At 37.0% G+C, this 15,382-nt stretch overlaps 1 pseudogene; it reads right to left on the reverse strand.

Moving 5' to 3' along the window:
- Positions 1–7,961: 7,961 nt before the first annotated feature.
- On the reverse strand, positions 7,962–9,536 carry LOC137643056 (dr1-associated corepressor homolog; annotated as a pseudogene).
- Between the last annotated feature and the right edge of the window lie 5,846 nt (positions 9,537–15,382).

Here is a 15,382-nt window from a genome sequence, read left to right on the forward strand (position 1 = left end):
ATCCGACGCAGTCCGAAAGCATTCCTACTAAACATTCGGGGCAAAGAAGACTGGGTCACCATTGATCGTCTAAAACCTGCTTATCTTCTGCCAGATGACCCGCCTACAGTTCGCCTCTCCAGATCAGGGCGCCCTATTTAACATATACAGTATGTCATTTTTAGGGGGGGAGCCATGTACCAACCGTGTGTCACACAATTGTACATAATTCCTTTTGCATATATTATGCTTGTATCTTCGCTCTTCCCTCGCACTAAACGAACATGAAAATTCATGTCTGCTGTTTCCTCTGTAACATTGTCTGTCTTATTAACTTGTTATGTCCTGTTGCCTTGAGGTTTTGTATATAAAGGAGAGTGTTCTATAACAATATAACTCAGTTGATTGCTTCCTGCCTTTGAGTTCACAACCCTCTCTCGGTCCGTCACAATGGTCTGTAGGAGCCAAGTTAGGGATGTACATTATAAGGCCTGTCCACACTATCGGGCATGCCCGACGGGCAGACAGTAATACTAGATCCGATAACGCCAATTCTGAAACTGGGAGGGCAAGTGGCAGTGAGCGGTGGCCATAATGGCAGGCTCGAAGGTGACGTCAGGGGCGAAGTAACGACGGGCATACATGATCAGGTAGAAACCAAGAACTAGATTGATTCAATATCTCTTAAAATGAGACTGGTTAGACAATTTTCCAAGGCAATTTCCTGTTCTTGATCAATTGTTTTCCCCTGTGTAGATGAACACTTGGACACTTGTGTATTAAACATGCAGTCTTTGTTTTCATCGCATCTAGTACTGTCACACTTTGGAGTTTAATTGGCGTTTAATGAAAGATGGAAAAAGCATATCAGACAATGGCTAGGTTAAGTAAAATTTGGAAATCAAATCGTATGAAATTACATATAAAAGTCAGGCTATATATCAATTTAGTGTTACTTTATGGACGTGAGTCATGGTATGACAATGAAACAATATCCAACCGATATTATAGATTTGAGAACAAATCCCTCAGAAGAATATTGGGAGTTGAATAGCAGGACATGATTAGAAATGAAACTATAAGAGAGATTACTCCAGTGCCATATGTGGACGAGGTCATTTTGAGGGGTAGATGGAGATGGTTTGGGCATGCTCTTCACACTCCCCGAAAGAGATTAGTTCACCAAACTTTCAACTTGGCTTCACAAGGCACTAGAAAAGTTGGAAGACCCAGGCCTACATAGCCGAGAATTATAAAATGTGAAGTAAAAGATGATAAGTGAAGATGTATTGATTTAAAAGCTCAAGATACAGACGACTGGTGAAATCTAACATAGGCCCTTTGCGTCAATAGGTATAGGAGGAGATGATGATTATGATTGAGCCATATGATGGAGAAGGCAAGAATATTAGAATTAATTGGATACCTATTACTACATGCAGGATGGTACAGTATAGCATTATCTGAATGTATAGGATGGTCTGAATTAGGAAAAAATCTTATACAACATGCATAGCAAACTAACTGAACAGCAGTGCCAGGGCATCAGCCGCCCGTTGAGATACTACCGCTAGAGAGTTATGGGGTCCTTTGTCTGGCCAGACAGTACTACATTGGATCTTTCTCGCTGGTTACGTTTCTTCCCCTTTGCCTACACAGACACCGAATAGTCTGGCCAATTCTTTACAAATTCTCTTCTGTCCTCATACCCCTGACATCACTGAGATCACCAAACAATTCTTCTTCTCCCAAGGGGTTAACTATTGCACTGTAATTTTTCTGTGGCTACTTTCCTCTTGGTAAGGGTAGAAGAGGCTCTTTAGCTATGGTAAGCAGCTTTTCTAGGAGAAGGACACTCCAAAGTCAAACCAGTGTTCTCTAGATTTGGATAGTGCCATAGCCTCTGTACCATGGTCTTGCACTATCTTGGGTTAGAGTTCTCTGGCTTGAGGATACACTCGGGCACACTGTTCTATCTAGTTTCTCTTCTTGTTTTGTTAAGGTTTTAATAGTGTATATAGGAAATATTTATTTCAATGTTTTTACTGTTCTTAGAATATTCTATTTTTTTCTTGTTTCCTTTCCTCACTGGGCTATTTTGCCTGTTGGGGTCCCTGGGCTTATAGCATCCTGCTTTTCCATCTAGGGTTGTAGCTTAGCATTTAATAATAATAATAATAATAATAATAATAATAATAATAATAATAATAATAATAATAACACCAAGTATAAGAAATTGAATACCCCGTACGTTTATGACAAAAAATTAAGAATAGAGTCAGCAGCTGAAAACCAGACAGGAGAATGTGATATGACATGAAGTCTTTTAGGAGAAGACAGATGAATGCAGAGATGGAGAATTAAGATCCTGAGATGTAGATTGGTTTTAGTCTATACTACAACAGGGTATATTCAGAGGTGCTCTGCAAAGAGAAGCAAGAAAAGTGAGAAGACTGATTATGTGCATGCACAGGGTGCTGACAGTGCGAGTAATGCACATGCATTTGTAACGGATAAAACTTATAAATGTAAAGGGTACATATACAGTATGTAAGGTAATACATAAAATAATCTACACCAGCTCCGTTTTGTGTTCGAAGAGGTATCTAAGCAAGTTACATATAGTGAATTAATCGAATAATAGTGCGCAAAGCAAATAACAAAGTGAAGGTATCAAATATAAAGTTATGAAGCGAGTTGCATAAATGACACATGTGGGCTTTATGCACTATATAAGCCTGTTTAATCTTAGAGACCTGTGGTGAGTTGTGGAGGGAATTGACCACTTTTCCATGTCAGAGCTAGGGACCAGAGGGAGATCAGAGTGGGGAACTCAATTGGGACTGTGCACTAGAAACAAAAAGCAATGGTTCCAATGTATCACTTGACAACTTCGGAGATGAATCCCATACTCGCATGATCTCCTGCTACCCTTGACGATCCCGATCTTGTCCTATCTGTGGTATTTCCGATCCTGAAAACAAACATGTTGGCCCACGTTAAGTCTGGGCAATGGATTGGAGTGGGCATCATAGTTGCACTACAACTGAGTAGTTCTGGTAGCGGCTCAGCAGTCGCACTCTTGTGCCTTTTCTTGCCAACATTCCATGAACGACTGAGAATGGGTGGGCACACATGTATGGAGAGGATGACCATACAGTACCTGGGCAAGAGAGCGACCAGAGTAGCTAGGCATGTTTCATAACTCAAGAAGGCCACGTCAAAAGGCTTTGTAGTCAATGTTTCCGGAAGGGGCCATTTTGAGGATCAAGTGCTTGACAACCTTGATGGCGGCCTTGGCGTATCCATTAGGAAGTGGGGCAATGAAATTATGTGGTGTATACCCCAATGCTCTGCAAAGTCAGCAACTCTTTCCTGATAAACTGGGGTCCTGCATTGGTGCATAGGCGCAAGGGAACACCCACCTCTCTGAAGTAACAGCAGAAGTGGCTTATGATTGAGAAGGCAGTGGTGTCGCCCTTGCAAGGGACAACCTCAGGCCAGCCAGATTAGCAGTGAGTGACAAGGAAGGACTTCCAGCTACCCGAAAGAAGTCTGCCAATACCAACTCAAATGACCTCGATGAGTGGTAATCATTATGAAGAGACTCCTACTGTTGGCTGGGATGTAGGTCCTTACAAGCTTCGCAAGCAGTGACTGTGTTAGTAATGTCATGTTATGTTAACGGGATCAATACTACTATATATTTGTGACCAAATCAAGCCCAAAAGATCATGAAAAATCCCATTCCAGTCTGCTTGAGATTTCATATAAATTTTACATGAGTATGATACATCAGGGACAGGCTACTCAGTCTTCACTTCTAATGAAATAAAGGCATTATCAGATGTCCCAACTGCTGAACCAACCTTATTTGTTATAATGCCAGGGGTGTCAGTGTATACGAGGTCCAAGCAGTTACCACCCCTGTAAGTAGCTTCACTTATGATTTGCTCACAGCCTGATTCAGGGGCAAAGTCTAAAGCTCTTAAGCCATGGCGATCGGTAGGAGAATCAGAACTTAACCACTCCCTATGATGAGCATTGAAATCACCAAGAAAGAATAAAGAGACCTTTCTCTCATCCTCTTGTATCTTAGCCATAATGGTAAGAAGACAATCAAAGATAGAATCATCCATGTCTGGATTCTGGTAGATCGAACACGAATAGAAGTAGTTATGCCTGCCACAAACTTTTTTGGACCTAAAAACATGATCCTGGCACGATTTGGATTCATTAACATTATTGGTATCACATGAAAGGTAATAAATAGAATAACCCTAATATAGCAAATATTTAGCAATATACGTGATCTTTGTACGAAATTACTAAAAAAATTGTAAGAAAAAAAAATCATTATATTTTGACACTTGATTCTATACAATAATATTTCATTAAGAATTAATGTTAATTAATCCTCAACCAACTGGGGGAGCTTGCTTCTTTTAGCCACTGATGGCGATCACCATCAGTGCGAGGGGAGAGCGAAGATACAAGGCATAATATATACAAAAAAAGAAATGTCGTTACTATGTACGATCGTGTGACACACGGTTGGTACAAGTTACGTCATCTGGCTTCCACTCACTCAAGCCCTTCGGACTACGTTCAAAATTTATTAAGGTTTTGGTAACCTTCATTCCTATTTTTTTATTGATAAAGATTGATTTATTATTTTGGATTCTCTCTGATTAACAATGCTCTGCTAATAACATCAGCAGACTGGTATTTAAGATTTTTTCACCTGCTTCCAAAGATGTTCCTTGTGGTAGAGGAAAAATTTGGCTAAGCACAGTATTTACGCACTGTATAGTTCTCTCATATTCACGTAATTTGTTAAACACTTCTTTTTCACTTCACAATTTTTAATATTCAAGTCTCTCTCTCTCTCTCTCTCTCTCTCTCTCTCTCTCTCTCTCTCTCTCTCTCTCTCTCTCTCTCTCTTTTGGCTTCCTGAAGCTGATAGAGAGGCTGCTTTAATTGCAATTGCTCTCGATTTTCTCTTTACGAATCAATATCCTTCTAAACAATCTATCTTTGGTTTCTTTTTTCCTGTCTTGAATCTCGGATAAAAGAATCGGTATCATCTGTGAAATAATATAAGGTTTCTCTTGATTACCATAAACAATGATTCAATTTATAATAGTAACAGTAACAATAGACGTCACGAAAGTATATACAGTAGCAATGATTAGAAGTTAAACAAATGTGGCACGACTATATCAAAACAACTATATTAAAATATTGTCGAAAAATACCAGTATTAAAAGCATAACAATGACGGTTACGAGTAGCATCGCACAAATATGACCTAATATGAACACCGATTTTATAATAGCTTTCATCAAATTCTTTATATAACTTAAAAATAATTTGCCAATTTCATATACCTTTGATAAAGGGTAGGTTTCAAATTTGACCGGCAGATGGCCTCAGTGCTACAGATTTCTTGGTAGAGCCTTTCCAGATTTAAATGAGGATTTAAAGGGTAGAAATACGAACGCAACTCTCAGCAGCATCAAATCAACTTTTCATTGTACATAATTTGATCTATTTCCGTTGAATTTTTCTGTCTTTTGGGAACTGATGAAAACACATTCTTTTCCTTCAATGACTACAGCATACAAATACAGCACACATATAAGGCACCTTTTATTCCCTTTCTACGAGGAAAAGACTCCATTTGAAATGATCTCAATGCTTGACTGACTGATATGGAATGCACTTATGTAGGAGGATTCCCTGGCAGTGGACACCTCCAAGTGGCGTCATAGTCAAGGGTCTCGATATAAAGACATGTTCCTAATCAGTAGACTTTTGGGAAACCCACAATTCAATGTTTTATACTCTAATCCATAAACTCTTCACCTCAGCCTATTCTTTTTTCTTATTATTCATTCTTTCAATCAATCTTAACAAACTAAACTCTTCTAATTGATTCCTTTATTTTACTTTCCTTAAGTGTACCAACCATGTGTCACACGATCGTACATAGTAACGACATTTCTCTTTTTTGTATATAGTCTCCTTTGTATCTTCGCTCTCCCTTCACACTGATAACGACCTGAATCAACTTGTCTGTTTTTCTCACCGTTAAATGTTAACAGAAACGGTTGTTGGTTGAACAGGAAACAGCCTGTTATATGTTATGGCCTTCTTGCCCGCAATTGATGTATATATAAACTGGATGTTCTGTAATAAAGTCACTCAGTTGCTTTCATCCTGCCTTCTTAGTCACAGCCTCTCTCAACCCGTCACATTGGTGACCCCGAAGCGACTCACTCCTCCCGCCTCCCCCTCCCTCACTGTTACATACCTTCTGCAGCAGTACGCGTCGTCGCCAGCCGCCTGTATAGCAAGGCTTTCTCAGCTCTCTCAACAACCGTTGGGGGATCAAAGGGCTTCGCTCACTATCAAGGAAATGACCAGTATCAATCGCCTGCAACCTGCCGCAGACGGCTCTCCTCGTGAGGTGAACCTACTTCGTGCCCTTTGGGTAAGCCGTTTACCCGAACCTGTACGCGCTGCCATACCCGATGTCGATAGTTTACCCATAAAGGACTTGATGACCAAAGCCGACACCCTTATGGACAGCCACTTCACGACCTTCAAGACCTCCATCAACGCCTTCACTCCTGACGAAGAGGACACCTATTCAATGTCAACCGAAGTTGACGCGAATGCCGTAGGACACACACGCCTATGAATGACGTAGGACACACACGCCTACCCTGTGACGAGCAGGAGCGGTAACAAAGCCACCCATCATCCACCACTCGCTCGCGCCCCAACCAACGACTTCTACAGCCACTCACTGCCGCCCATCGGCCGCAGTTTTGCTCCTACCACTCCAGATTCGTGGCTGCCGCGAAAAAATGTACAGTATGTCATTTTTAGGGGGGGGGGGGGCATGTACCAACCATGTGTCACACGATCGTACATAGTAACGGCATTTCTCTTTTTTGTATATAGTCTCCTTTGTATCTTTGCTCTCCCTTCGCACTTATAACGACTTGAATCAACTTGTCTGTTTTTCTCACGTTAAATGTTAACAGAAACAGTTGCTGGTTGAACATGAAACAGCCTGTTATTTGTTATGGCCTTCTTGTCCGCAATTGATGTATATATAAACTGGATGTTCTGTAATAAAGTCATTGATTACCTACGGGCCAACCAAGGGAAAGGCCCGTGCCAACAACAAGTGTTGGCTATGATACTCCAACAACAAACAATAATAAAGTCACTCAGTTGCTTTCATCCTGCCTTCTTAATCACATCCTCTCTCGGCCCGTCACATGAGCAACGAACTTTAGTTTAACAACATGAAGATTTTCGTTTACTAAAATACCAAAAAACGATGGTGACTATTATATATATTTCTGTTAGTGAATATCCTGATGAACTTTTAAATACTTCTGGGATATTCTATTCAAGAAATTTGGTGATGATTTTTAATCAGTAGTTCCAATTTACAACATTCCTTTATATGCATTTTTTTGGAGAGAGAGAGAGAGAGAGAGAGAGAGAGAGAGAGAGAGAGAGAGAGAGAGAGAGAGAGAGAGAGAGGGGAATGGGAACATGAAAGGGTTACGGAAAATAGTCAAAAGAAAACCTTCATTGTAACTATTCAAATTATTCCTGTCACAAAATAAGAAAAAATGAAGCAAAGAGTAGAAGTCAAAAGTCAATGGATTAATAGATGAGTGATAACTAATGTAGAATTGTTATCATTTATACTAGTTGTAATAGCAAAAGCAAACCAGTTTTGCATAATTTCGTTGTGATGTTTTATTTTAAACGAGAAATAATGTGGTAAACCTTTGCAAAAGAGTATGAAAACATTTGTTTTATGTAGACTTTTATTTTAGGTATACTTTAAATACTACATGCGACGGTAATTACTTATTGTTAGTTAGATTTTCCAGGTAAATGACGTAATCCATTCATCTTCACACATGAATAAATCTCGGTTAGTTAGGCATTTAGAAAGACCTTTCTTCTGGGCGACCAAATTGTTCGTTTCTGAAGTAGAAGTTGGCTGCCTCCTGGCAAGGGGTTGCGTCGTACTCCTTCTTACAGGTCAACTCGTTCTGGTCAAAGACGGTGCCTTCGCCACACATGAAGTTTCAGAAGAAGAAGAAAAAAAAAAACCAATAAATTCTATAGAGCAACCTAAATTTTTCTAAGAAAGCTTATGAGACAAATATTTTGGATAAAGATTTTTCCGAAGTATCAAGATGAAATTTCATTCCAAAATATGCAATTTGGGTCATATTGAAAACATTCGTATCTCCAAAGCCATAAGCTAAATTGGGAATAGGATAGTCAACAGAGATTTACTACCTTCCTTCAGGTTAGCTTTAATGGGATTGAGTTATTTAGGATGATATATTATGTTTTGGGTTACATTAGATATGTTGAAGTTACGATAAAAGTAACATAGAAAAGGAAAAAGGGTAAAAATAATTATCATTATGATCTAAACATAATCTATATACCAAAGGTATCTGACTTATAGGCTTATCTAATCATTCATTTACAACATTAGTATCATTTTTTTGGATGGGATCAATATCATATGAAGGTACTTAAGTCTGAACTTCTCCGTCATAGAAAAGATAAGGGTTGCAGATATGGAAGACACGGCAGGAGTTGTCTTGGTCAGCGTAGTAGCCATAAGGCCTCTCCACACAGCTGAAAGAAGTGGAGATGCCTCCAAGTAAGGCACTGGCTCCAGAGGGAAGGTTCAAGGGTTCGAAAACACCGTTAGATTCTTCATTAAAGTCACTGAAAGATGAACCTGATCTCAGCAGAGCACTGGATTGAGACCGACTTCCACTTGAGAATCGGTTATTATCATTGGAACCGAAGTTGCTTTCAAATTTTCTCCTGTTGAGATTTGATTGTTGGAATTGGTTCCCTGTGTTCTGTTGATTTATGTTCGCCTGGAAAGAAAATACCGAAGATTGCTGACCAGATGGGCTCTGGAATCTGGTAGATGGAGTTAGTTGAATATTGTCAAGCAAAGTAATTCTGTTCCTAGAGTTTTCTCTGTCGAAAGATGTCTGGAACTGGTTTTGAGAATTCTGCTGGGCAAAAATATTTTGATTTTGGTTCTGTTGGAAATTATTAACGTTGGATGGAGACTAGAACTGGCTTCCTCTGTTTTGCTAGAAGGCATTTGAAGTGAAGGTATTTTGTTGATTTTGCCGAGACGTACGATTCTGGAACTGATTTTGATTCTTGTTTTGTTGATCTCTCTGCAAAGTTGGTGATCGAGACTGGAACTGGTTGTTGTTCTGGGAGGACTGAGATGAACCAAGGTTACTGTTACTAGCAAATCAGGAAGACTGGAAATTTCCATTTTGATTCTGGAAATTATTATTCCCCGAAATGGTGAAAGATCGCTTCTGCTGATTAAAATTATTGCTGTCAAAGGATGAACGACCAGCAAAAGAGCCTCCTTGTTGGAAGAATCCAGGACCAGCAAGTCGGACAGCCGTGTTGAATTCGCGTCTCTGGTTGAACTGCTGTGCAGTTGCAATAGCAACTGCAAATATTATTTAGAATAATAATAAAAGATAATGGTGACACTTAAGATATATCATAAAATACTGTATATTTATAATATATAAATGCATATATATATATATATATATATATATATATATATATATATATATATATATATATATATATATACTCTACATACAAAATAGATCAGAAAAAAAATTATTAGCCAGCTCATTTAAATCCCATTGTGTCATTTTTCATTGTTAACCAAAGAACTGAATTATACAGCTGGTAGTATTTTTTTTTTTATCTTTAGCTGGTAGTTGGATGACTGGGGTAATAGCTACCAGGTTAATGAATTATTTGATTTATATGTTCTTTTTGTTTTCTGAATCCTCCAGGAAGTCCACGTGATCATGGCCAAATCGATGCTTGCATGCTTGCTTCTTTTATATCATCTTCATGTTTTAATATTTTGAAAAGGTTCTGACGTTGAACTTCGTTGCGGCGAAGGTTATGTTTTGATAGGCTTATGTTTGGTTGTCTGCGTGTATGTTTGTGATTTGCATACCTCAAAAAACATTTGACCGAATCCCAAGAAATTTGGTGGGATACCTGGCTTCACATGTAAACAAGTCATAATAACTGTGAGTATTTTGTTAATCTTTTGAAATATTGCAAATATTCATATTTAATCTTAAATACAATTATTCTTCACATTTTCTGGCTATTATTTTCTTTCGCTGTCACTGTTTTGCTATTTTTGTTAAATCAATTTTGAAAATTCCTCTTTAATATTTTGATTATACAAATATCTGCAATTGATAACTGGTGAGCAATTGATATATCAGAACTCTTTAAGTTCAAACAACTATTCTAGAATGAGATCGCTGGGTGCTCATTATTATATGGTCTATTTGATGAGGTAAGTTCCATCAGATAATATCCAAGAGTACTTAAATATCATCCTTAAAGATGTTCATTCAATGACAAAGATATTGGTCGAACGAAAACTGACTGGGTGAGGTTATTTCTCATCCATCTCTCCTGCAGGCCGTGTCCCACAGAACTTGTGGGTGAATTGCGACAGAATAGCGCACGATATTCGCCAAACATATTCAGTATTCGTGATTCGTGCTGAAATCAATTAGTCAATCACCGCACATATTCCCACTGCATCCGCAATAATTGTTTCTTCCGCTCCCAGATTTTTGAACTGCTCAAAATTTTGGTTGTGGATGCGAGTTCGTAATACATTCGAATTTCATACTCAATACATTTGTAATTCATACGCAATACATCCAATGTTATTTGTTGTGTTCCACAACCTTTTCCACTCATTCACTACCGCTTCCAGCTTTTGAAATCATGACACCTATCACTTTAAGAATTGGAAAGCCCACTATTCTTTAATTATGTTGCAATGCACTCGAAAAAATAACTTCAAGGCATATATTACATTTATTGAAAGTTATTGCTACAATGTAATCTCAATAAACATCTGTCCCTCTGTTACACATATATTATAAAATCCCAAGACCTTTAGAATAATAATATCATGGCATTTTAGTAAAGACCGGGGTACCTTGCAATATATTTCTGAGAGGATCAGGAATCTGTTCTTAAGGCTATTTAAATTAAAAAGAAAAAATCTCCTGACTACTCGACCCGATGTACACTGTAAATATCATCATAGATCCCGATCGAAAAACAACAAAATAGATCTCAGAAACCAAATAAAACTTCCATCCTTTGGAGTCTTATAAAATGTAACAAAAATATCAAACCTGAGATTCCCTTTTTTTCATACTTGAGATCCATTACTAATGTATATCAAAACAAACAAGAAGCCAAATACAGTTTTCAAATAAGTATGCGATGTTACATGCATATATAAATGAGACTGGCTTAACGGTCCCAATCTAAACCAAAAGGGCCTCCTAGATGAGTCTTCGAGAAATCTGGTATTTCCGTTCAACTTAGAGACCTCTGGCATCGTATCCGCTGGATTCAGTCTTCAAGTCCAAACAGGAAGAAGATTCTGCAATCAAACAAACAAAAATAAGCTTTTCCGATGGGCATTGAAAAGATGACATCGAGGACAAAACCCTCATGAATCTGCTCATCAGAAGGAATAATCGAGCAAGACAGACAACAAAGACATGATCAGCGAGATTCTAGGTCAATGCATCTATCTCAAATGTAGCATAGTGTAAATTCAAGAATATATGAACAACAAAAGATAACTGGAAGAAACCAGATACGGATCATCGTCTCTTCTAACAGACTATTCCCTTCACTTAAACATGATTGATTTTAAATCAAGTATTATTCTATTAATACATGTAACATCTGAAAATCTCTCTCTCTCATTTTTCACGAGATAGAGAGATGTGTTTGATACTGTTTCTATCTGGGGGTAATTTTAGGGGGAAAGCATTTTGTATTCATATATATATATATATATATATATATATATATATATATATATATATATACAGTATATATATATATATATATATATATATATATATGTATATATATATATATACGTATATATATGTATATATATACATATATAATATATAATGTATATATATATATATATATGAATATATATATATATATATATATGTATATATATATATAATTTACATGCATATATATGAATTATATATATATAATATATATATATATATATATATATATATATGTATATATATATATTTATATGTATATGTATGTATATATATATATGTATATATATGTATGTATATATATGTATATGAATATATATATATATATATATATATATATATATATATATATATATATATATATATACACACACATATATATATATATATATATATATATATATGTATATATATATATATATATATATATATATGTAATATATGTAAAATTACATGTTTAAATACATGACCTAAGAAGTCAATATGGAAGTAGGAGCGAGTGTGAGAAATGCCATAGTCATGTCATAACTAGGGTGCTAATGCCAAACCTCAGCAATGTAACATTTTTATGAAGAATAAACACAAATACAAACCGTGAGAAAGAGTTTTGTCACACCGGATGCAGGTGTCTTCCTCTATTAATGTTTAGTTTACATTATGTGTTTAAATGCTGAGATAACTGACTATACGATATCGGTGATATTGATATTTTAGCCAGTTCTTATTAAGTTGTCATACGGAATGGTCATCCGACCAAACCATCTATACTCCTGTGATGGAGATGTTAATATCTGTTTTAAAGGAATAAACTATTTTAAAGTTAACTTACCTAGACTTACTTGAAGATGTAACCTACCAAGTCTAATATCACAACACATTGAAGATGACATTTGATGGGAACCCGAATGTGTGTTAATAACAGTATTTCACCAACAATTGGTGACAGTGAATAAAACTCTAAGAATCAGAGAAAGATCTTCAAGAAATCAACAGTAATGAATCTACAATTTTGACGAAGTACCTTCGTCCACCGAAGAAATGAAAACATTGAATACCAACAAATAAATGTTATACAAACTGAGGAACTGGATCTTCAATCAACATCCTAAGAAAACCAAGGACTGACATTCAACGTTTACTAAACATTCGAGAATCATATCCAGGAAGCACTACATTCAACGGAAATTGGACCGAAAACATTCACCCAAACATCAATAAGAAGAAACAATCCAGTGAAAGAGAGAGGAAATGAAGACATCACCCTTCGCCCATATAAACCGAAGCTAAGTACATTTCTTTATTCATTTCAGTTTTAGACAGTGAAGTGTAGTCATCACGAGTCAATCGTCCATTATTGCCGGGGTGAGTTGTTTGTTAATCTCCATTTTTCCTTTCATTAGAGGAAACTATTCAACTTCGAATTCTCGTCGAGAATTTTTTTTTTCTCTCTGTGCTAATTCCGTTTTCTTTCAGAAGTTCTCGGGAAATATCTTTATATTTGTATCATTGTATTGGGGGATTGTGTTATGATCTTTGTTTGAATAGTATTTATGCGTTTACGCAGTGGACGTCTGTATTCATACAGAGATTTTGATAGGATTGCAAGGAATTGAAGAGATAAAAGAGTCAAAGTCAAAATGACACCTCCTGTCAGCCCGAGTAACCCCACCCCCGGCCTGAGTAACCCCATCCCGGCTCCCATTGTTACGTTAGTTAATACCCGATCAGCTATCCTTCCTTTTCAAGGTCGGGTCAACGGCTTCTTACCTCAGAATGTTGAGGCGTGGATTTTTTCCGTCGACGCCCATTTAAATGCTAAACAAATTATAGACCCATTTGTACAATTACAAGAAGCTAAAAGTTTTATAGACTTTTCTAAAGGAGATGCGAGTGTGTATTTGAGGGGAGTTTCGTTTCAAGAAGAAGTTACATGGGATGATTTCAAAGTTAGGCTACGTGCGGTCTATGGCGGTGAGGAAGCCTTGGATGTAGTTTTAACATTAAGAAATACACTTAATCGAGCCACTATGACTCGGCTTAATGTTATTGAGAGAGCAGCTCTTATTGCCGATAGGCTAAACGAGTATCAAAATATTTTAGGTAATTCCACTTGGGTTACTAGAGATAACATCTCCGTGAAAGATTTCTTACGATTAATGTATTTAACTTGCATGACACTTATGTTGCCTGAAGCTTTAGTGCGGTGTTTTGATAAAAAGTTAACACCAGCAAGTACGGAATTGGATGTATATAAACAGATAAAGAAACACATGTCTAAGTGTACTGATCTTGATCCCTTGTTTACACAGGTTTTTGCAAAAAATGAAACAAAGCCACAACAAGTAAATAATAGTCAAGTCGCGGGAATGACGTGTTATAATTGCAAACGTCAAGGTCACTTGATTGCAGACTGCAGAACGAGATTCTGTTCATTACATAAAAGTTCTACTCATTCATATAGTCAGTGCTACTCGCGTAAGACACAACAGAATCCTAGAAATACACAGTCAAATCCACAGTCAGTTCCATATGGAAATAAAATGAAAAATCCTCAGTTCAATAAGAAGAAACAGCCAAATGTCAATGTAGTTCAAAATCAGAAACAAACAAATAGTACTTTAAATAACGCTGATCCTGGGCCGTCAAACCAGAACTCGCAAGGTCAGACTAATTTTCAGAATGTGCAGAGCAAAGCAAATACCACATAATTAACTCCAGTGGGGAAGAGAGTGATGTTGCGTCAAGGTCATTCATATTAACATCAGTAGTATTGAATAATCCATTTAATGTTTTACCAGATCATTGTGAGGCAATAGATTTTCCTATGAAACACACGGCCCTATTAAATAAATCAGTGCATGCTCCCGTAGATTTGCAACGAATTCATACAATAATAAGCCAAAAGGAGTTATGACCAACATTATATGCTGTAAATTTAGAACACAGATCATTTACATTATTTTTTTATTGTGGTAGTCCACGTAATATCATGGATTTTAGGACACATCATTTGTTGTTTTCGAACTTCCCTGTAGAGAAGTCCGGAGTAAGGCTCTCGGGTATAGGAAATAATGAATTAAATGTAATAGGCATAACTCATGTTCAGTTAAAGTTCGGTAAGCGCACGTTTGCCGATACATTTGTTGTTGTACAAAACATTGATATGTATCCAGCTGTAATTATAGGATACCCATCTATGGGCAATCAAAACATTATCTTAGCCCCTGCCAAGCACGGCGTGTATATCAAAGGAAAATTCTATAAGTCTTCTAATACCTTAAAATCAGTTTTGGATAAAAAGGAGAAGACAAATAAAGCAGTGACGTGCGTTGAAGAACCAGTAACTTGTCTCACTGATACAGAAATAATATACGCGACCCAACAGAATTCTCGTTCACCCGTAATATCATCTT

This window comes from Palaemon carinicauda, chromosome 6 (genome assembly GCF_036898095.1).
Source record: "Palaemon carinicauda isolate YSFRI2023 chromosome 6, ASM3689809v2, whole genome shotgun sequence".
NCBI classification, from domain to species: domain Eukaryota; kingdom Metazoa; phylum Arthropoda; class Malacostraca; order Decapoda; family Palaemonidae; genus Palaemon; species Palaemon carinicauda.